Below are 23,664 nucleotides of genomic sequence, written 5' to 3' on the forward strand. Positions count from 1 at the left end.
GACGGATACTTTCAACCGTATATTTCGCGACCATCTCGAACTCTTTTCGAGAGGCGACAAATGGGAGCCAGTAGCAGCAGAGAACGGCCTTCGCCTTCAGTCTGTACACAAATGGTGAATTAATTTAACCTACATGACGAATACTTTCAACCGTATATTTCGCGACCATCTCGAACTCTTTTCGAGAGGCGACAAATGGGAGCCAGTAGCAGCGGAGAACGGGCTTCGCCTTCAGTCTGTGCAAAAATGGTGAATTCATTTAACCTACATGACGAATACTTTCAACCGTATATTTCGCAACCACCTCGAACTCTTTTCGAGAGGCGGCAACTGGGAGCGAGTAGCAGCAGAGAACGGGCTTTGCCGTCAGACTGTTCACATGTGCTGAATTTAATTAACTTACATGACGGATACTTTCAACCGTATATTTCGCAACCATCTCGAACTCTTTTCGAGAGGCGTCAACTGAGTGCGAGTAGCAGCAGAGAACGGGCTTCGCCTTCAGTCTGTTCACATGTGCTGAATTCATTTAACCTACATGATGGATACTTTCAACCGTATATTCCGCAACCATCTCGAACTCTTTTCTAGAGGCGACAACAGGGAGCATGTAGCAGAAGAGAACGGGCTTCGCCTTTAGTCTGTTCACATGTGGTGAATTTATTTAACCTACATGACGGATACTTTCAACCGTATATTTCGCGACCATCTCGAACTCTTTTAGAGAGGCGACAAATGGGAGCCAGTAGCAGCAGAGAACGGCCTTCGCCTTCAGTCTGTGCACAAATAGTGAATTCATTTAACCTACATGACGAATACTTTCAACCGTATATTTCGCGACCATCTCGAACTCTTTTCGAGAGGCGACAAATGGGAGCCAGTAGCAGCAGAGAACGGGCTTCGCCTTCAGTCTGTTCACATGTGGTGAATTTATTTAACCTAGATGACGGATAATTTCAACCGTATTTTTCGCGACCATCTCGAACTCTTTTCGAGAGGCGACAAATGGGAGCCAGTAGCAGCAGAGAACGGGCTTCGCCTTCAGTCTGTTCACATGTGCTGAATTCATTTAACCTACATGATGGATACTTTCAACCGTATATTCCGCAACCATCTCGAACTCTTTTCTAGAGGCGACAACAGGGAGCACGTAGCAGAAGAGAACGGGCTTCGCCTTTAGTCTGTTCACATGTGGCGAATTTATTTAACCTACATGACGGATACTTTCAACCGTATATTTCGCGACCATCTCGAACTCTTTTCGAGAGGCGACAAATGGGAGCCAGTAGCAGCAGAGAACGGCCTTCGCCTTCAGTCTGTGCACAAATGGTGAATTCATTTAACCTACATGACGAATACTTTCAACCGTATATTTCGCGACCATCTCGAACTCTTTTCGAGAGGCGACAAATGGGAGCCAGTAGCAGCAGAGAACGGGCTTCGCCTTCAGTCTGTTCACATGTGGTGAATTTATTTAACCTACATGACGGATAATTTCAACCGTATATTTCGCGACCATCTCGACCTCTTTTCGAGAGGCGACAAGAGGGTGCGAGTAGCAGCAGAAAAAGGGCTTCGCATTCAGTCTGTTCACATGTGGTGAATTTATTTAACCTACATGACATATACTTTCAACCGTATATTTCGCGACCATCTCGAACTCTTTTCGAGAGGCGACAACTGGCAGCGAGTAGCAGCAGAGAACGGCCTTCGCCTTCAGTCTGTTCACATGTGGTGAATTTATTTAACCTACATGACGGATACTTTCAACCGTATATTTCGCGACCATCTCGAACTGTTTTCGAGAGGCGACAACTGGGAGCGAGTAGCAGCAGAGAACGGGCTTCGCCTTCAGTCTGTTCACATGTGGTGAATTTATTTAACCTACATTACGGATACTTTCAACCGTACATTTCGCGACCATCTCGAACTCTTTTCGAGAGGCGACAAGTGGGAGCGAGTAGCAGCAGAGAACGGGCTTCGCCTTCAGTCTGTTCACATGTGGTGAATTTATTTAATCTACATGACGGATACTTTCAACCGTATATTTCGCGACCATCTCGAACTCTTTTCGAGAGGCGACAAATGGGAGCCAGTAGCAGCAGAGAACGGCCTTCGCCTTCAGTCTGTTCACATGTGGTGAATTTATTTAACCTACATGACAGATACTTTCAACCGTATATTTCGCGACCATCTCGAACTCTTTTCGAGAGGCAACAAGTGGGAGCCAGTAGCAGCAGAGAACGGGCTTCGCCTTCAGTCTGTTCACATGTGGTGAATTTATTTAACCTACATGACGGACACTTTCAACCGTATATTTCGCGACCATCTCGAACTCTTTTCGAGAGGCGACAAATGGGAGCCAGTAGCAGCAGAGAACGGCCTTCGCCTTCAGTCTGTTCACATGTGGTGAATTTATTTAACCTACATGAAGGATACTTTCAACCGTATATTTCGCGACCATCTCGAACTCTTTTCGAGAGGCAACAAGTGGGAGCCAGTAGCAGCAGAGAACGGGCTTCGCCTTCAGTCTGTTCACATGTGGTGAATTTATTTAACCTACATGACGGATACTTTCAGCCGTATATTTTGCGACCATCTCGAACTCTTTTCGAGAGGCAACAAGTGGGAGCCAGTAGCAGCAGAGAACGGGCTTCGCCTTCAGTCTGTGCAAAAATGGTGAATTCATTTAACCTACATGACGAATACTTTCAACCGTATATTTCGCAACCATCTCGAACTCTTTTCGAGAGGCGGCAACTGGGAGCGAGTAGCAGCAGAGAACGGGCTTTGCCGTCAGACTGTTCACATGTGCTGAATTTAATTAACTTACATGACGGATACTTTCAACCGTATATTTCGCAACCATCTCGAACTCTTTTCGAGAGGCGTCAACTGAGTGCGAGTAGCAGCAGAGAACGGGCTTCGCCTTCAGTCTGTTCACATGTGCTGAATTCATTTAACCTACATGATGGATACTTTCAACCGTATATTCCGCAACCATCTCGAACTCTTTTCTAGAGGCGACAACAGGGAGCATGTAGGAGAAGAGAACGGGCTTCGCCTTTAGTCTGTTCACATGTGGTGAATTTATTTAACCTACATGACGGATACTTTCAACCGTATATTTCGCGACCATCTCGAACTCTTTTAGAGAGGCGACAAATGGGAGCCAGTAGCAGCAGAGAACGGCCTTCGCCTTCAGTCTGTGCACAAATAGTGAATTCAGTTAACCTACATGACGAATACTTTCAACCGTATATTTCGCGACCATCTCGAACTCTTTTCGAGAGGCGACAAATGGGAGCCAGTAGCAGCAGAGAACGGGCTTCGCCTTCAGTCTGTTCACATGTGCTGAATTCATTTAACCTACATGATGGATACTTTCAACCGTATATTCCGCAACCATCTCGAACTCTTTTCTAGAGGCGACAACAGGGAGCACGTAGCAGAAGAGAACGGGCTTCGCCTTTAGTCTGTTCACATGTGGCGAATTTATTTAACCTACATGACGGATACTTTCAACCGTATATTTCGCGACCATCTCGAACTCTTTTCGAGAGGCGACAAATGGGAGCCAGTAGCAGCAGAGAACGGCCTTCGCCTTCAGTCTGTGCACAAATGGTGAATTCATTTAACCTACATGACGAATACTTTCAACCGTATATTTCGCGACCATCTCGAACTCTTTTCGAGAGGCGACAAATGGGAGCCAGTAGCAGCAGAGAACGGGCTTCGCCTTCAGTCTGTTCACATGTGGTGAATTTATTTAACCTACATGACGGATAATTTCAACCGTATATTTCGCGACCATCTCGAACTCTTTTTGTGAGGCGACAAGTGGGTGCGAGTAGCAGCAGAGAACGGGCTTCGCCTTCAGTCTGTGCACATGTGGTGAATTAATTTAACCTACATGACGGATACTTTCTACCGTATATTTCGCGACCATCTCGACCTCTTTTCGAGAGGCGACAAGAGGGTGCGAGTAGCAGCAGAAAAAGGGCTTCGCATTCAGTCTGTTCACATGTGGTGAATTTATTTAACCTACATGACATATACTTTCAACCGTATATTTCGCGACCATCTCGAACTCTTTTCGAGAGGCGACAACTGGCAGCGAGTAGCAGCAGAGAACGGCCTTCGCCTTCAGTCTGTTCACATGTGGTGAATTTATTTAGCCTACATGACGGATACTTTCAACCGTATATTTCGCGACCATCTCGAACTGTTTTCGAGAGGCGACAACTGGGAGCGAGTAGCAGCAGAGAACGGGCTTCGCCTTCAGTCTGTTCACATGTGGTGAATTTATTTAACCTACATTACGGATACTTTCAACCGTACATTTCGCGACCATCTCGAACTCTTTTCGAGAGGCGACAAGTGGGAGCGAGTAGCAGCAGAGAACGGGCTTCGCCTTCAGTCTGTTCACATGTGGTGAATTTATTTAATCTACATGACGGATACTTTCAACCGTATATTTCGCGACCATCTCGAACTCTTTTCGAGAGGCGACAAATGGGAGCCAGTAGCAGCAGAGAACGGCCTTCGCCTTCAGTCTGTTCACATGTGGTGAATTTATTTAACCTACATGACGGATACTTTCCACCGTATATTTCGCGACCATCTCGAACTCTTTTCGAGAGGCAACAAGTGGGAGCCAGTAGCAGCAGAGAACGGGCTTCGCCTTCAGTCTGTTCACATGTGGTGAATTTATTTAACCTACATGACGGACACTTTCAACCGTATATTTCGCGACCATCTCGAACTCTTTTCGAGAGGCGACAAATGGGAGCCAGTAGCAGCAGAGAACGGCCTTCGCCTTCAGTCTGTTCACATGTGGTGAATTTATTTAACCTACATGAAGGATACTTTCAACCGTATATTTCGCGACCATCTCGAACTCTTTTCGAGAGGCAACAAGTGGGAGCCAGTAGCAGCAGAGAACGGGCTTCGCCTTCAGTCTGTTCACATGTGGTGAATTTATTTAACCTACATGACGGATACTTTCAACCGTATATTTCGCGACCATCTCGAACTCTTTTCGAGAGGCAACAAGTGGGAGCCAGTAGCAGCAGAGAACGGGCTTCGCCTTCAGTCTGTTCACATGTTGAGAATTTCTTTAACCTACATGACGAATACTTTCAACCGTATATTTCGCAACCATCTCGAACTCTTTTCGAGAGGCGACAACTGGGAGCGAGTAGCAGCAGAGAACGGGCTTCGCCTTCATTCTGTTCACATGTGCTGAACTTAATTAACCTACATGACGGATACTTTCAACCGTATATTTCGCGACCATCTCGAACTCTTTTCGAGAGGCGACAACTGAGTGCGAGTAGCAGCAGAGAACGGGCTTCGCCTTCAGTCTGTTCACATGTGGTGAATTCATTTAACCTACATGATGGATACTTTCAACCGTATATTCCGCAACCATCTCGAACTCTTTTCTAGAGGCGACAACAGGGAGCACGTAGCAGAAGAGAACGGGCTTCGCCTTTAGTCTGTTCACATGTGGTGAATTTATTTAACCTACATGACGGATACTTTCAACCGTATATTTCGCGACCATCTCGAACTCTTTTCGAGAGGCGACAAATGGGAGCCAGTAGCAGCAGAGAACGGGCTTCGCCTTCAGTCTGTTCACATGTGGTGAATTTATTTAACCTACATGACGGATACTTTCAACCGTATATTTCGCGACCATCTCGAACTCTTTTCGAGAGGCGACAAGTGGGAGCCAGTAGCAGCAGAGAACGGGCTTCGCCTTCAGTCTGTTCACATGTTGATAATTTCTTTAACCTACATGACAGATACTTTGAACCGTATATTTCGCGACCATCTCGAACTCTTTTCGTGAGGCGACAAGTGGGTGCGAGTAGCAGCAGAGAACGGGCTTCGCCTTCAGTCTGTGCACATGTGGTGAATTTATTTAACCTACATGACGGATACTTTCTACCGTATATTTCGCGACCATCTCGAACTCTTTTTGAGAGGCAACAACTGGTAGCGAGTAGCAGCAGAGAACGGGCGTCGCCTTCAGTCTGTTCACATGTGGTGAATTTAATTAACCTACATGGACGGATCCTTACAACCCTGTATTTCACGACCATCTCGAACTCTTTTCGAGAGGCGAGAACTGAGTGCCAGTAGCAGCAGAGAACGGGCTTCGCCTTCAGTCTGTTCACATGTGGTGAATTTATTTAACCTACATGACGGATACTTTCCACCGTATATTTCGCGACCATCTCGAACTCTTTTCGAGAGGCGACAACTGGGAGCGAGTAGCAGCAGAGAACGGGCTTCGCCTTCAGTCTGTTCACATGTGGTGAATTTATTTAACCTATATGACGGATACTTTCAACCGTATATTTCGCGACCATCTCGAACTCTTTTCGAAAGGCGACAACTGAGTGCCAGTAGCAGCAGTGAACGGGCTTCGCCTTCAGTCTGTTCACATGTGGTGAATTTATTTCACCTATATGACGGATACTTTCAACCGTATATTTAGCGACCATCTCGAACTGTTTTCGAGAGGCGACAACTGGGAGCGAGTAGCTGCAGAGAACGGGCTTCGCCTTCAGTCTGTTCACATGTGGTGAATTTATTTAACCTACATTACGGATACTTTCAACCGTACATTTCGCGACCATCTCGAACTCTTTTTGACAGGCGACAAGTGGGAGCGAGTAGCAGCAGAGAACGGGCTTCGCCTTCAGTCTGTTCACATGTGGTGAATTTATTTAATCTACATGACGGATACTTTCAACCGTATATTTCGCGACCATCTCGAACTCTTTTCGAGAGGCGACAAATGGGAGCCAGCAGCAGCAGAGAACGGCCTTCGCCTCCAGTCTGTTCACATGTGGTGAATTTATTTAACCTACATGACGGATACTTTCAACCGTATATTTCGCGACCATCTCGAACTCTTTTCGAGAGGCAACAAGTGGGAGCCAATAGCAGCAGAGAACGGGCTTCGCCTTCAGTCTGTTCACATGTGGTGAATTTATTTAACCTACATGACGGATACTTTCAACCGTATATTTCGCGACCATCTCGAACTCTTTTCGAGAGGCGACAAATGGGAGCCAGTAGCAGCAGAGAACGGCCTTCGCCTTCAGTCTGTTCACATGTGGTGAATTTATTTAACCTACATGAAGGATACTTTCAACCGTATATTTCGCGACCATCTCGAACTCTTTTCGAGAGGCAACAAGTGGGAGCCAGTAGCAGCAGAGAACGGGCTTCGCCTTCAGTCTGTTCACATGTGGAGAATTTATTTAACCTACATGACGGATACTTTCAACCGTATATTTCGCGACCATCTCGAACTCTTTTCGAGAGGCAACAAGTGGGAGCCAGTAGCAGCAGAGAACGGGCTTCGCCTTCAGTCTGTTCACATGTTGAGAATTTATTTAACCTACATGACAGATACTTTCAACCGTATATTTCGCGACCATCTCGAACTCTTTTCGAGAGGCAACAAGTGGGAGCCAGTAGCAGCAGAGAACGGGCTTCGCCTTCAGTCTGTTCACATGTGGTGAATTTATTTAACCTACATGACGGACACTTTCAACCCTATATTTCGCGACCATCTCGAACTCTTTTCGAGAGGCGACAAATGGGAGCCAGTAGCAGCAGAGAACGGCCTTCGCCTTCAGTCTGTTCACATGTGGTGAATTTATTTAACCTACATGAAGGATACTTTCAACCGTATATTTCGCGACCATCTCGAACTCTTTTCGAGAGGCAACAAGTGGGAGCCAGTAGCAGCAGAGAACGGGCTTCGCCTTCAGTCTGTTCACATGTGGTGAATTTATTTAACCTACATGACGGATACTTTCAACCGTATATTTTGCGACCATCTCGAACTCTTTTCGAGAGGCAACAAGTGGGAGCCAGTAGCAGCAGAGAACGGGCTTCGCCTTCAGTCTGTGCAAAAATGGTGAATTCATTTAACCTACATGACGAATACTTTCAACCGTATATTTCGCAACCATCTCGAACTCTTTTCGAGAGGCGGCAACTGGGAGCGAGTAGCAGCAGAGAACGGGCTTTGCCGTCAGACTGTTCACATGTGCTGAATTTAATTAACTTACATGACGGATACTTTCAACCGTATATTTCGCAACCATCTCGAACTCTTTTCGAGAGGCGTCAACTGAGTGCGAGTAGCAGCAGAGAACGGGCTTCGCCTTCAGTCTGTTCACATGTGCTGAATTCATTTAACCTACATGATGGATACTTTCAACCGTATATTCCGCAACCATCTCGAACTCTTTTCTAGAGGCGACAACAGGGAGCATGTAGGAGAAGAGAACGGGCTTCGCCTTTAGTCTGTTCACATGTGGTGAATTTATTTAACCTACATGACGGATACTTTCAACCGTATATTTCGCGACCATCTCGAACTCTTTTAGAGAGGCGACAAATGGGAGCCAGTAGCAGCAGAGAACGGCCTTCGCCTTCAGTCTGTGCACAAATAGTGAATTCATTTAACCTACATGACGAATACTTTCAACCGTATATTTCGCGACCATCTCGAACTCTTTTCGAGAGGCGACAAATGGGAGCCAGTAGCAGCAGAGAACGGGCTTCGCCTTCAGTCTGTTCACATGTGGTGAATTTATTTAACCTACATTACGGATACTTTCAACCGTACATTTCGCGACCATCTCGAACTCTTTTCGAGAGGCGACAAGTGGGAGCGAGTAGCAGCAGAGAACGGGCTTCGCCTTCAGTCTGTTCACATGTGGAGAATTTATTTAACCTACATGACGGATACTTTCAACCGTATATTTCGCGACCATCTCGAACTCTTTTCGAGAGGCAACAAGTGGGAGCCAGTAGCAGCAGAGAACGGGCTTCGCCTTCAGTCTGTTCACATGTTGAGAATTTATTTAACCTACATGACAGATACTTTCAACCGTATATTTCGCGACCATCTCGAACTCTTTTCGAGAGGCAACAAGTGGGAGCCAGTAGCAGCAGAGAACGGGCTTCGCCTTCAGTCTGTTCACATGTGGTGAATTTATTTAACCTACATGACGGACACTTTCAACCGTATATTTCGCGACCATCTCGAACTCTTTTCGAGAGGCGACAAATGGGAGCCAGTAGCAGCAGAGAACGGCCTTCGCCTTCAGTCTGTTCACATGTGGTGAATTTATTTAACCTACATGAAGGATACTTTCAACCGTATATTTCGCGACCATCTCGAACTCTTTTCGAGAGGCAACAAGTGGGAGCCAGTAGCAGCAGAGAACGGGCTTCGCCTTCAGTCTGTTCACATGTGGTGAATTTATTTAACCTACATGACGGATACTTTCAACCGTATATTTTGCGACCATCTCGAACTCTTTTCGAGAGGCAACAAGTGGGAGCCAGTAGCAGCAGAGAACGGGCTTCGCCTTCAGTCTGTGCAAAAATGGTGAATTCATTTAACCTACATGACGAATACTTTCAACCGTATATTTCGCAACCATCTCGAACTCTTTTCGAGAGGCGGCAACTGGGAGCGAGTAGCAGCAGAGAACGGGCTTTGCCGTCAGACTGTTCACATGTGCTGAATTTAATTAACTTACATGACGGATACTTTCAACCGTATATTTCGCAACCATCTCGAACTCTTTTCGAGAGGCGTCAACTGAGTGCGAGTAGGAACAGAGAACGGGCTTCGCCTTCAGTCTGTTCACATGTGCTGAATTCATTTAACCTACATGATGGATACTTTCAACCGTATATTCCGCAACCATCTCGAACTCTTTTCTAGAGGCGACAACAGGGAGCATGTAGGAGAAGAGAACGGGCTTCGCCTTTAGTCTGTTCACATGTGGTGAATTTATTTAACCTACATGACGGATACTTTCAACCGTATATTTCGCGACCATCTCGAACTCTTTTAGAGAGGCGACAAATGGGAGCCAGTAGCAGCAGAGAACGGCCTTCGCCTTCAGTCTGTGCACAAATAGTGAATTCATTTAACCTACATGACGAATACTTTCAACCGTATATTTCGCGACCATCTCGAACTCTTTTCGAGAGGCGACAAATGGGAGCCAGTAGCAGCAGAGAACGGGCTTCGCCTTCAGTCTGTTCACATGTGCTGAATTCATTTAACCTACATGATGGATACTTTCAACCGTATATTCCGCAACCATCTCGAACTCTTTTCTAGAGGCGACAACAGGGAGCACGTAGCAGAAGAGAACGGGCTTCGCCTTTAGTCTGTTCACATGTGGCGAATTTATTTAACCTACATGACGGATACTTTCAACCGTATATTTCGCGACCATCTCGAACTCTTTTCGAGAGGCGACAAATGGGAGCCAGTAGCAGCAGAGAACGGCCTTCGCCTTCAGTCTGTGCACAAATGGTGAATTCATTTAACCTACATGACGAATACTTTCAACCGTATATTTCGCGACCATCTCGAACTCTTTTCGAGAGGCGACAAATGGGAGCCAGTAGCAGCAGAGAACGGGCTTCGCCTTCAGTCTGTTCACATGTGGTGAATTTATTTAACCTACATGACGGATAATTTCAACCGTATATTTCGCGACCATCTCGAACTCTTTTTGTGAGGCGACAAGTGGGTGCGAGTAGCAGCAGAGAACGGGCTTCGCCTTCAGTCTGTGCACATGTGGTGAATTAATTTAACCTACATGACGGATACTTTCTACCGTATATTTCGCGACCATCTCGACCTCTTTTCGAGAGGCGACAAGAGGGTGCGAGTAGCAGCAGAAAAAGGGCTTCGCATTCAGTCTGTTCACATGTGGTGAATTTATTTAACCTACATGACATATACTTTCAACCGTATATTTCGCGACCATCTCGAACTCTTTTCGAGAGGCGACAACTGGCAGCGAGTAGCAGCAGAGAACGGCCTTCGGCTTCAGTCTGTTCACATGTGGTGAATTTATTTAACCTACATGACGGATACTTTCAACCGTATATTTCGCGACCATCTCGAACTGTTTTCGAGAGGCGACAACTGGGAGCGAGTAGCAGCAGAGAACGGGCTTCGCCTTCAGTCTGTTCACATGTGGTGAATTTATTTAACCTACATTACGGATACTTTCAACCGTACATTTCGCGACCATCTCGAACTCTTTTCGAGAGGCGACAAGTGGGAGCGAGTAGCAGCAGAGAACGGGCTTCGCCTTCAGTCTGTTCACATGTGGTGAATTTATTTAATCTACATGACGGATACTTTCAACCGTATATTTCGCGACCATCTCGAACTCTTTTCGAGAGGCGACAAATGGGAGCCAGTAGCAGCAGAGAACGGCCTTCGCCTTCAGTCTGTTCACATGTGGTGAATTTATTTAACCTACATGACGGATACTTTCAACCGTATATTTCGCGACCATCTCGAACTCTTTTCGAGAGGCAACAAGTGGGAGCCAGTAGCAGCAGAGAACGGGCTTCGCCTTCAGTCTGTTCACATGTGGTGAATTTATTTAACCTACATGACGGACACTTTCAACCGTATATTTCGCGACCATCTCGAACTCTTTTCGAGAGGCGACAAATGGGAGCCAGTAGCAGCAGAGAACGGCCTTCGCCTTCAGTCTGTTCACATGTGGTGAATTTATTTAACCTACATGAAGGATACTTTCAACCGTATATTTCGCGACCATCTCGAACTCTTTTCGAGAGGCAACAAGTGGGAGCCAGTAGCAGCAGAGAACGGGCTTCGCCTTCAGTCTGTTCACATGTGGTGAATTTATTTAACCTACATGACGGATACTTTCAACCGTATATTTCGCGACCATCTCGAACTCTTTTCGAGAGGCAACAAGTGGGAGCCAGTAGCAGCAGAGAACGGGCTTCGCCTTCAGTCTGTTCACATGTTGAGAATTTCTTTAACCTACATGACGAATACTTTCAACCGTATATTTCGCAACCATCTCGAACTCTTTTCGAGAGGCGACAACTGGGAGCGAGTAGCAGCAGAGAACGGGCTTCGCCTTCATTCTGTTCACATGTGCTGAACTTAATTAACCTACATGACGGATACTTTCAACCGTATATTTCGCGACCATCTCGAACTCTTTTCGAGAGGCGACAACTGAGTGCGAGTAGCAGCAGAGAACGGGCTTCGCCTTCAGTCTGTTCACATGTGGTGAATTCATTTAACCTACATGATGGATACTTTCAACCGTATATTCCGCAACCATCTCGAACTCTTTTCTAGAGGCGACAACAGGGAGCATGTAGGAGAAGAGAACGGGCTTCGCCTTTAGTCTGTTCACATGTGGTGAATTTATTTAACCTACATGACGGATACTTTCAACCGTATATTTCGCGACCATCTCGAACTCTTTTAGAGAGGCGACAAATGGGAGCCAGTAGCAGCAGAGAACGGCCTTCGCCTTCAGTCTGTGCACAAATAGTGAATTCATTTAACCTACATGACGAATACTTTCAACCGTATATTTCGCGACCATCTCGAACTCTTTTCGAGAGGCGACAAATGGGAGCCAGTAGCAGCAGAGAACGGGCTTCGCCTTCAGTCTGTTCACATGTGCTGAATTCATTTAACCTACATGATGGATACTTTCAACCGTATATTCCGCAACCATCTCGAACTCTTTTCTAGAGGCGACAACAGGGAGCACGTAGCAGAAGAGAACGGGCTTCGCCTTTAGTCTGTTCACATGTGGCGAATTTATTTAACCTACATGACGGATACTTTCAACCGTATATTTCGCGACCATCTCGAACTCTTTTCGAGAGGCGACAAATGGGAGCCAGTAGCAGCAGAGAACGGCCTTCGCCTTCAGTCTGTGCACAAATGGTGAATTCATTTAACCTACATGACGAATACTTTCAACCGTATATTTCGCGACCATCTCGAACTCTTTTCGAGAGGCGACAAATGGGAGCCAGTAGCAGCAGAGAACGGGCTTCGCCTTCAGTCTGTTCACATGTGGTGAATTTATTTAACCTACATGACGGATAATTTCAACCGTATATTTCGCGACCATCTCGAACTCTTTTTGTGAGGCGACAAGTGGGTGCGAGTAGCAGCAGAGAACGGGCTTCGCCTTCAGTCTGTGCACATGTGGTGAATTAATTTAACCTACATGACGGATACTTTCTACCGTATATTTCGCGACCATCTCGACCTCTTTTCGAGAGGCGACAAGAGGGTGCGAGTAGCAGCAGAAAAAGGGCTTCGCATTCAGTCTGTTCACATGTGGTGAATTTATTTAACCTACATGACATATACTTTCAACCGTATATTTCGCGACCATCTCGAACTCTTTTCGAGAGGCGACAACTGGCAGCGAGTAGCAGCAGAGAACGGCCTTCGCCTTCAGTCTGTTCACATGTGGTGAATTTATTTAACCTACATGACGGATACTTTCAACCGTATATTTCGCGACCATCTCGAACTGTTTTCGAGAGGCGACAACTGGGAGCGAGTAGCAGCAGAGAACGGGCTTCGCCTTCAGTCTGTTCACATGTGGTGAATTTATTTAACCTACATTACGGATACTTTCAACCGTACATTTCGCGACCATCTCGAACTCTTTTCGAGAGGCGACAAGTGGGAGCGAGTAGCAGCAGAGAACGGGCTTCGCCTTCAGTCTGTTCACATGTGGTGAATTTATTTAATCTACATGACGGATACTTTCAACCGTATATTTCGCGACCATCTCGAACTCTTTTCGAGAGGCGACAAATGGGAGCCAGTAGCAGCAGAGAACGGCCTTCGCCTTCAGTCTGTTCACATGTGGTGAATTTATTTAACCTACATGACGGATACTTTCAACCGTATATTTCGCGACCATCTCGAACTCTTTTCGAGAGGCAACAAGTGGGAGCCAGTAGCAGCAGAGAACGGGCTTCGCCTTCAGTCTGTTCACATGTGGTGAATTTATTTAACCTACATGACGGACACTTTCAACCGTATATTTCGCGACCATCTCGAACTCTTTTCGAGAGGCGACAAATGGGAGCCAGTAGCAGCAGAGAACGGCCTTCGCCTTCAGTCTGTTCACATGTGGTGAATTTATTTAACCTACATGAAGGATACTTTCAACCGTATATTTCGCGACCATCTCGAACTCTTTTCGAGAGGCAACAAGTGGGAGCCAGTAGCAGCAGAGAACGGGCTTCGCCTTCAGTCTGTTCACATGTGGTGAATTTATTTAACCTACATGACGGATACTTTCAACCGTATATTTCGCGACCATCTCGAACTCTTTTCGAGAGGCAACAAGTGGGAGCCAGTAGCAGCAGAGAACGGGCTTCGCCTTCAGTCTGTTCACATGTTGAGAATTTCTTTAACCTACATGACGAATACTTTCAACCGTATATTTCGCAACCATCTCGAACTCTTTTCGAGAGGCGACAACTGGGAGCGAGTAGCAGCAGAGAACGGGCTTCGCCTTCATTCTGTTCACATGTGCTGAACTTAATTAACCTACATGACGGATACTTTCAACCGTATATTTCGCGACCATCTCGAACTCTTTTCGAGAGGCGACAACTGAGTGCGAGTAGCAGCAGAGAACGGGCTTCGCCTTCAGTCTGTTCACATGTGGTGAATTCATTTAACCTACATGATGGATACTTTCAACCGTATATTCCGCAACCATCTCGAACTCTTTTCTAGAGGCGACAACAGGGAGCACGTAGCAGAAGAGAACGGGCTTCGCCTTTAGTCTGTTCACATGTGGTGAATTTATTTAACCTACATGAGGGATACTTTCAACCGTATATTTCGCGACCATCTCGAACTCTTTTCGAGAGGCGACAAATGGGAGCCAGTAGCAGCAGAGAACGGGCTTCGCCTTCAGTCTGTTCACATGTGGTGAATTTATTTAACCTACATGACGGATACTTTCAACCGTATATTTCGCGACCATCTCGAACTCTTTTCGAGAGGCGACAAGTGGGAGCCAGTAGCAGCAGAGAACGGGCTTCGCCTTCAGTCTGTTCACATGTTGATAATTTCTTTAACCTACATGACAGATACTTTGAACCGTATATTTCGCGACCATCTCGAACTCTTTTCGTGAGGCGACAAGTGGGTGCGAGTAGCAGCAGAGAACGGGCTTCGCCTTCAGTCTGTGCACATGTGGTGAATTTATTTATCCTACATGACGGATACTTTCTACCGTATATTTCGCGACCATCTCGAACTCTTTTTGAGAGGCAACAACTGGTAGCGAGTAGCAGCAGAGAACGGGCGTCGCCTTCAGTCTGTTCACATGTGGTGAATTTAATTAACCTACATGGACGGATCCTTACAACCCTGTATTTCACGACCATCTCGAACTCTTTTCGAGAGGCGAGAACTGAGTGCCAGTAGCAGCAGAGAACGGGCTTCGCCTTCAGTCTGTTCACATGTGGTGAATTTATTTAACCTACATGACGGATACTTTCCACCGTATATTTCGCGACCATCTCGAACTCTTTTCGAGAGGCGACAACTGGGAGCGAGTAGCAGCAGAGAACGGGCTTCGCCTTCAGTCTGTTCACATGTGGTGAATTTATTTAACCTATATGACGGATACTTTCAACCGTATATTTCGCGACCATCTCGAACTCTTTTCGAAAGGCGACAACTGAGTGCCAGTAGCAGCAGTGAACGGGCTTCGCCTTCAGTCTGTTCACATGTGGTGAATTTATTTCACCTATATGACGGATACTTTCAACCGTATATTTAGCGACCATCTCGAACTGTTTTCGAGAGGCGACAACTGGGAGCGAGTAGCTGCAGAGAACGGGCTTCGCCTTCAGTCTGTTCACATGTGGTGAATTTATTTAACCTACATTACGGATACTTTCAACCGTACATTTCGCGACCATCTCGAACTCTTTTTGACAGGCGACAAGTGGGAGCGAGTAGCAGCAGAGAACGGGCTTCGCCTTCAGTCTGTTCACATGTGGTGAATTTATTTAATCTACATGACGGATACTTTCAACCGTATATTTCGCGACCATCTCGAACTCTTTTCGAGAGGCGACAAATGGGAGCCAGCAGCAGCAGAGAACGGCCTTCGCCTCCAGTCTGTTCACATGTGGTGAATTTATTTAACCTACATGACGGATACTTTCAACCGTATATTTCGCGACCATCTCGAACTCTTTTCGAGAGGCAACAAGTGGGAGCCAATAGCAGCAGAGAACGGGCTTCGCCTTCAGTCTGTTCACATGTGGTGAATTTATTTAACCTACATGACGGATACTTTCAACCGTATATTTCGCGACCATCTCGAACTCTTTTCGAGAGGCGACAAATGGGAGCCAGTAGCAGCAGAGAACGGCCTTCGCCTTCAGTCTGTTCACATGTGGTGAATTTATTTAACCTACATGAAGGATACTTTCAACCGTATATTTCGCGACCATCTCGAACTCTTTTCGAGAGGCAACAAGTGGGAGCCAGTAGCAGCAGAAAACGGGCTTCGCCTTCAGTCTGTTCACATGTGGAGAATTTATTTAACCTACATGACGGATACTTTCAACCGTATATTTCGCGACCATCTCGAACTCTTTTCGAGAGGCAACAAGTGGGAGCCAGTAGCAGCAGAGAACGGGCTTCGCCTTCAGTCTGTTCACATGTTGAGAATTTCTTTAACCTACATGACAGATACTTTGAACCGTATATTTCGCGACCATCTCGAACTCTTTTCGAGAGGCGACAAGTGGGCGCGAGTATCAGCAGAGAACGGGCTTCGCTTTCAGTCTGTGCACAAATGGTGAATTCATTTAACCTACATGACGAATACTTTCAACCGTATATTTCGCGACCATCCCGAACTCTTTTCGAGAGGCGACAACTGAGTGCGAGTAGCAGCAGAGAACGGGCTTCGCCTTCAGTCTGTTCACATGTGGTGAATTCATTTAACCTACATGATGGATACTTTCAACCGTATATTCCGCAACCATCTCGAACTCTTTTCTAGAGGCGACAACAGGGAGCACGTAGCAGAAGAGAACGGGCTTCGCCTTTAGTCTGTTCACATGTGGTGAATTTATTTAACCTACATGACGGATACTTTCAACCGTATATTTCGCGACCATCTCGAACTCTTTTCGAGAGGCGACAAATGGGAGCCAGTAGCAGCAGAGAACGGGCTTCGCCTTCAGTCTGTTCACATGTGGTGAATTTATTTAACCTACATGACGGATACTTTCAACCGTATATTTCGCGACCATCTCGAACTCTTTTCGAGAGGCGACAAGTGGGAGCCAGTAGCAGCAGAGAACGGGCTTCGCCTTCAGTCTGTTCACATGTTGAGAATTTCTTTAACCTACATGACAGATACTTTGAACCGTATATTTCGCGACCATCTCGAACTCTTTTCGTGAGGCGACAAGTGGGTGCGAGTAGCAGCAGAGAACGGGCTTCCCCTTCAGTCTGTGCACATGTGGTGAATTTATTTAACCTACATGACGGATACTTTCTACCGTATATTTCGCGACCATCTCGAACTCTTTTTGAGAGGCAACAACTGGGAGCGAGTAGCAGCAGAGAACGGGCGTGGCATTCAGTCTGTTCACATGTGGTGAATTTAATTAACCTACATGGACGGATCCTTACAACCCTATATTTCACGACCATCTCGAACTCTTTTCGAGAGGCGAGAACTGAGTGCCAGTAGCAGCAGAGAACGGGCTTCGCCTTCAGTCTGTTCACATGTGGTGAATTTATTTAACCTACATGACGGATACTTTCCACCGTATATTTCGCGACCATCTCGAACTCTTTTCGAGAGGCGACAACTGGGAGAGAGTAGCAGCAGAGAACGGGCTTCGCATTCAGTCTGTTCACATGTGGTGAATTTATTTAACCTATATGACGGATACTTTCAACCGTATATTTCGCGACCATCTCGAACTCTTTTCGAAAGGCGACAACTGAGTGCCAGTAGCAGCAGTGAACGGGCTTCGCCTTCAGTCTGTTCACATGTGGTGAATTTATTTAACCTATATGACGGATACTTTCAACCGTATACTTCGCGACCATCTCCAACTTTTTTCGAGAGGCGACAACTGAGTGCGAGTAGCACCAGAGAACGGGCTTCGCCTACAGTCTGTTCCCATGTGGTGAATTTATTTAACCTACATGACGGATACTTTCAACCGTATATTTCGCGACCATCTCGAACTCTTTTCGAGAGGCGACAACAGAGTGCCAGCAGCAGAGAACGGGCTTCGCCTTCAGTCTGTTCACATGTGGTGAATTTATTTAACCTACATGACGGATACTTTCAACCGTATATTTCGCGACCATCTCGAACTCTTTTCGAGAGGCGACAACTGAGTGCCAGTAGCAGCAGAGAACGGGCTTCGCCTTCAGTCTGTTCACATGTGGTGAATTTATTTAACCTACATGACGGATACTTTCAACCCTACATTTCGCGACTATCTCGAACTCTTTTCGAGAGGCGGCAACTGAGTGCCAGTAGCAGCAGAGAACGGGTTTCGCCTTCAGTCTCTTCACATATGGTGAATTTATTTATCCTACATGACGGATACTTTCAACCGTTTATTTCGCGACCATCTCGAACTCCTTTCGAGAGGCGACAACTGGGAGCGAGTAGTAGCAGAGAACGGGCTTCGCCTTCAGTCTGTTCACATGTGGTGAATTTATTTAACCTACATGACAGATACTTTCAACCGTATATTTCGCGACCATCTCGAACTCTTTTCGAGAGGCGACAAGTGGCAGCGAGTAGCAGCAGAGAACGGGCTTCGCCTTCAGTCTGTTCACATGTGGTGAATTTATTTAACCTTCATGACGGATACTTTCAACCGTATATTTCCCGACCATCTCGAACGCTTTTCGAGAGGCGACAAATGGGCGCCAGTAGCAGCAGAGAACGGGCTTCGCCTTAAGTCTGTTCACATGTGGTGAATTTAATTAACCTACACGGACGGATACTTTCAACCGTATATATCTCGGCACACTCGGTCCTTTTTTGAGAGGCGACCATTGGGAGCCAGTAGCAGCAGAGAACGGGCTTCGCCTTCAGTTTGTTCACATGTGGTGAATTTCAATAGCCTACATGAACGGATACTTTCAACCGTATATTTCGCGACCATCTCGAACTCTTTTCGAGAGACGACAACTGGGAGCGAGTAGCAGCAGAGAACGGGCTTCGCCTTCAGTCTGTTCACATGTGGTGAATTTAATTAACCTACATGACGGATGGTTTCAACCGTATATTTCTCGGCACACTTGGTCCTTTTTTGTGAGGCGACAAATGGGTGCCACTAGCAGCAGAGAACGAGCTTCGCCTTCAGTCTGTTCACATGTGGTGAATTTATTTATCCTATATGGACGGATCCTTTCTACCCTATATTTCGCGACCATCTTGAACGCTTTTCGATTTTTTTTTTTTTTTTTTTAGGCTTCGCCTTCAGTCTGTTCACATGTGGTGAATTTATTTAACCTATATGACGGATACTTTCAACCGTATATTTCGCGACCATCTCGAACTCTTTTCGAAAGGCGACAACTGAGTGCCAGTAGCAGCAGTGAACGGGCTTCGCCTTCAGTCTGTTCACATGTGGTGAATTTATTTCACCTATATGACGGATACTTTCAACCGTATATTTAGCGACCATCTCGAACTGTTTTCGAGAGGCGACAACTGGGAGCGAGTAGCTGCAGAGAACGGGCTTCGCCTTCAGTCTGTTCACATGTGGTGAATTTATTTAACCTACATTACGGATACTTTCAACCGTACATTTCGCGACCATCTCGAACTCTTTTTGACAGGCGACAAGTGGGAGCGAGTAGCAGCAGAGAACGGGCTTCGCCTTCAGTCTGTTCACATGTGGTGAATTTATTTAATCTACATGACGGATACTTTCAACCGTATATTTCGCGACCATCTCGAACTCTTTTCGAGAGGCGACAAATGGGAGCCAGCAGCAGCAGAGAACGGCCTTCGCCTCCAGTCTGTTCACATGTGGTGAATTTATTTAACCTACATGACGGATACTTTCAACCGTATATTTCGCGACCATCTCGAACTCTTTTCGAGAGGCAACAAGTGGGAGCCAATAGCAGCAGAGAACGGGCTTCGCCTTCAGTCTGTTCACATGTGGTGAATTTATTTAACCTACATGACGGATACTTTCAACCGTATATTTCGCGACCATCTCGAACTCTTTTCGAGAGGCGACAAATGGGAGCCAGTAGCAGCAGAGAACGGCCTTCGCCTTCAGTCTGTTCACATGTGGTGAATTTATTTAACCTACATGAAGGATACTTTCAACCGTATATTTCGCGACCATCTCGAACTCTTTTCGAGAGGCAACAAGTGGGAGCCAGTAGCAGCAGAGAACGGGCTTCGCCTTCAGTCTGTTCACATGTGGAGAATTTATTTAACCTACATGACGGATACTTTCAACCGTATATTTCGCGACCATCTCGAACTCTTTTCGAGAGGCAACAAGTGGGAGCCAGTAGCAGCAGAGAACGGGCTTCGCCTTCAGTCTGTTCACATGTTGAGAATTTCTTTAACCTACATGACAGATACTTTGAACCGTATATTTCGCGACCATCTCGAACTCTTTTCGAGAGGCGACAAGTGGGCGCGAGTATCAGCAGAGAACGGGCTTCGCCTTCAGTCTGTGCACAAATGGTGAATTCATTTAACCTACATGACGAATACTTTCAACCGTATATTTCGCGACCATCCCGAACTCTTTTCGAGAGGCGACAACTGAGTGCGAGTAGCAGCAGAGAACGGGCTTCGCCTTCAGTCTGTTCACATGTGGTGAATTCATTTAACCTACATGATGGATACTTTCAACCGTATATTCCGCAACCATCTCGAACTCTTTTCTAGAGGCGACAACAGGGAGCACGTAGCAGAAGAGAACGGGCTTCGCCTTTAGTCTGTTCACATGTGGTGAATTTATTTAACCTACATGACGGATACTTTCAACCGTATATTTCGCGACCATCTCGAACTCTTTTCGAGAGGCGACAAATGGGAGCCAGTAGCAGCAGAGAACGGGCTTCGCCTTCAGTCTGTTCACATGTGGTGAATTTATTTAACCTACATGACGGATACTTTCAACCGTATATTTCGCGACCATCTCGAACTCTTTTCGAGAGGCGACAAGTGGGAGCCAGTAGCAGCAGAGAACGGGCTTCGCCTTCAGTCTGTTCACATGTTGAGAATTTCTTTAACCTACATGACAGATACTTTGAACCGTATATTTCGCGACCATCTCGAACTCTTTTCGTGAGGCGACAAGTGGGTGCGAGTAGCAGCAGAGAACGGGCTTCCCCTTCAGTCTGTGCACATGTGGTGAATTTATTTAACCTACATGACGGATACTTTCTACCGTATATTTCGCGACCATCTCGAACTCTTTTTGAGAGGCAACAACTGGGAGCGAGTAGCAGCAGAGAACGGGCGTGGCATTCAGTCTGTTCACATGTGGTGAATTTAATTAACCTACATGGACGGATCCTTACAACCCTATATTTCACGACCATCTCGAACTCTTTTCGAGAGGCGAGAACTGAGTGCCAGTAGCAGCAGAGAACGGGCTTCGCCTTCAGTCTGTTCACATGTGGTGAATTTATTTAACCTACATGACGGATACTTTCCACCGTATATTTCGCGACCATCTCGAACTCTTTTCGAGAGGCGACAACTGGGAGAGAGTAGCAGCAGAGAACGGGCTTCGCATTCAGTCTGTTCACATGTGGTGAATTTATTTAACCTATATGACGGATACTTTCAACCGTATATTTCGCGACCATCTCGAACTCTTTTCGAAAGGCGACAACTGAGTGCCAGTAGCAGCAGTGAACGGGCTTCGCCTTCAGTCTGTTCACATGTGGTGAATTTATTTAACCTATATGACGGATACTTTCAACCGTATACTTCGCGACCATCTCCAACTTTTTTCGAGAGGCGACAACAGAGTGCCAGCAGCAGAGAACGGGCTTCGCCTTCAGTCTGTTCACATGTGGTGAATTTATTTAACCTACATGACGGATACTTTCAACCGTATATTTCGCGACCATCTCGAACTCTTTTCGAGAGGCGACAACTGAGTGCCAGTAGCAGCAGAGAACGGGCTTCGCATTCAGTCTGTTCACATGTGGTGAATTTATTTAACCTATATGACGGATACTTTCAACCGTATATTTCGCGACCATCTCGAACTCTTTTCGAAAGGCGACAACTGAGTGCCAGTAGCACCAGAGAACGGGCTTCGCCTACAGTCTGTTCCCATGTGGTGAATTTATTTAACCTACATGACGGATACTTTCAACCGTATATTTCGCGACCATCTCGAACTCTTTTCGAGAGGCGACAACAGAGTGCCAGCAGCAGAGAACGGGCTTCGCCTTCAGTCTGTTCACATGTGGTGAATTTATTTAACCTACATGACGGATACTTTCAACCGTATATTTCGCGACCATCTCGAACTCTTTTCGAGAGGCGACAACTGAGTGCCAGTAGCAGCAGAGAACGGGCTTCGCCTTCAGTCTGTTCACATGTGGTGAATTTATTTAACCTACATGACGGATACTTTCAACCCTACATTTCGCGACTATCTCGAACTCTTTTCGAGAGGCGGCAACTGAGTGCCAGTAGCAGCAGAGAACGGGTTTCGCCTTCAGTCTCTTCACATATGGTGAATTTATTTATCCTACATGACGGATACTTTCAACCGTTTATTTCGCGACCATCTCGAACTCTTTTCGAGAGGCGACAACTGGGAGCGAGTAGTAGCAGAGAACGGGCTTCGCCTTCAGTCTGTTCACATGTGGTGAATTTATTTAACCTACATGACAGATACTTTCAACCGTATATTTCGCGACCATCTCGAACTCTTTTCGAGAGGCGACAAGTGGCAGCGAGTAGCAGCAGAGAACGGGCTTCGCCTTCAGTCTGTTCACATGTGGTGAATTTATTTAACCTTCATGACGGATACTTTCAACCGTATATTTCCCGACCATCTCGAACGCTTTTCGAGAGGCGACAAATGGGCGCCAGTAGCAGCAGAGAACGGGCTTCGCCTTAAGTCTGTTCACATGTGGTGAATTTAATTAACCTACACGGACGGATACTTTCAACCGTATATATCTCGGCACACTCGGTCCTTTTTTGAGAGGCGACCATTGGGAGCCAGTAGCAGCAGAGAACGGGCTTCGCCTTCAGTTTGTTCACATGTGGTGAATTTCAATAGCCTACATGAACGGATACTTTCAACCGTATATTTCGCGACCATCTCGAACTCTTTTCGAGAGACGACAACTGGGAGCGAGTAGCAGCAGAGAACGGGCTTCGCCTTCAGTCTGTTCACATGTGGTGAATTTAATTAACCTACATGACGGATGGTTTCAACCGTATATTTCTCGGCACACTTGGTCCTTTTTTGTGAGGCGACAAATGGGTGCCACTAGCAGCAGAGAACGAGCTTCGCCTTCAGTCTGTTCACATGTGGTGAATTTATTTATCCTATATGGACGGATCCTTTCTACCCTATATTTCGCGACCATCTTGAACGCTTTTCGATAGGCGACAACAGGGAGCGAGTAGCAGCAGAGAACGGGCTTTGCCTTCAGTTTGTTCACATATGGTGAATTTAATTAACCTACATGGACGGATCCTTTCAAGAGTATATTTTGCGACCATCTCGAAATCCTTTCGAGAG

This window comes from Amblyomma mixtum, unplaced genomic scaffold (assembly GCF_055824585.1).
Source record: "Amblyomma mixtum isolate Tamu unplaced genomic scaffold, ASM5582458v1 scaffold_20, whole genome shotgun sequence".
Lineage (NCBI taxonomy): Eukaryota > Metazoa > Arthropoda > Arachnida > Ixodida > Ixodidae > Amblyomma > Amblyomma mixtum.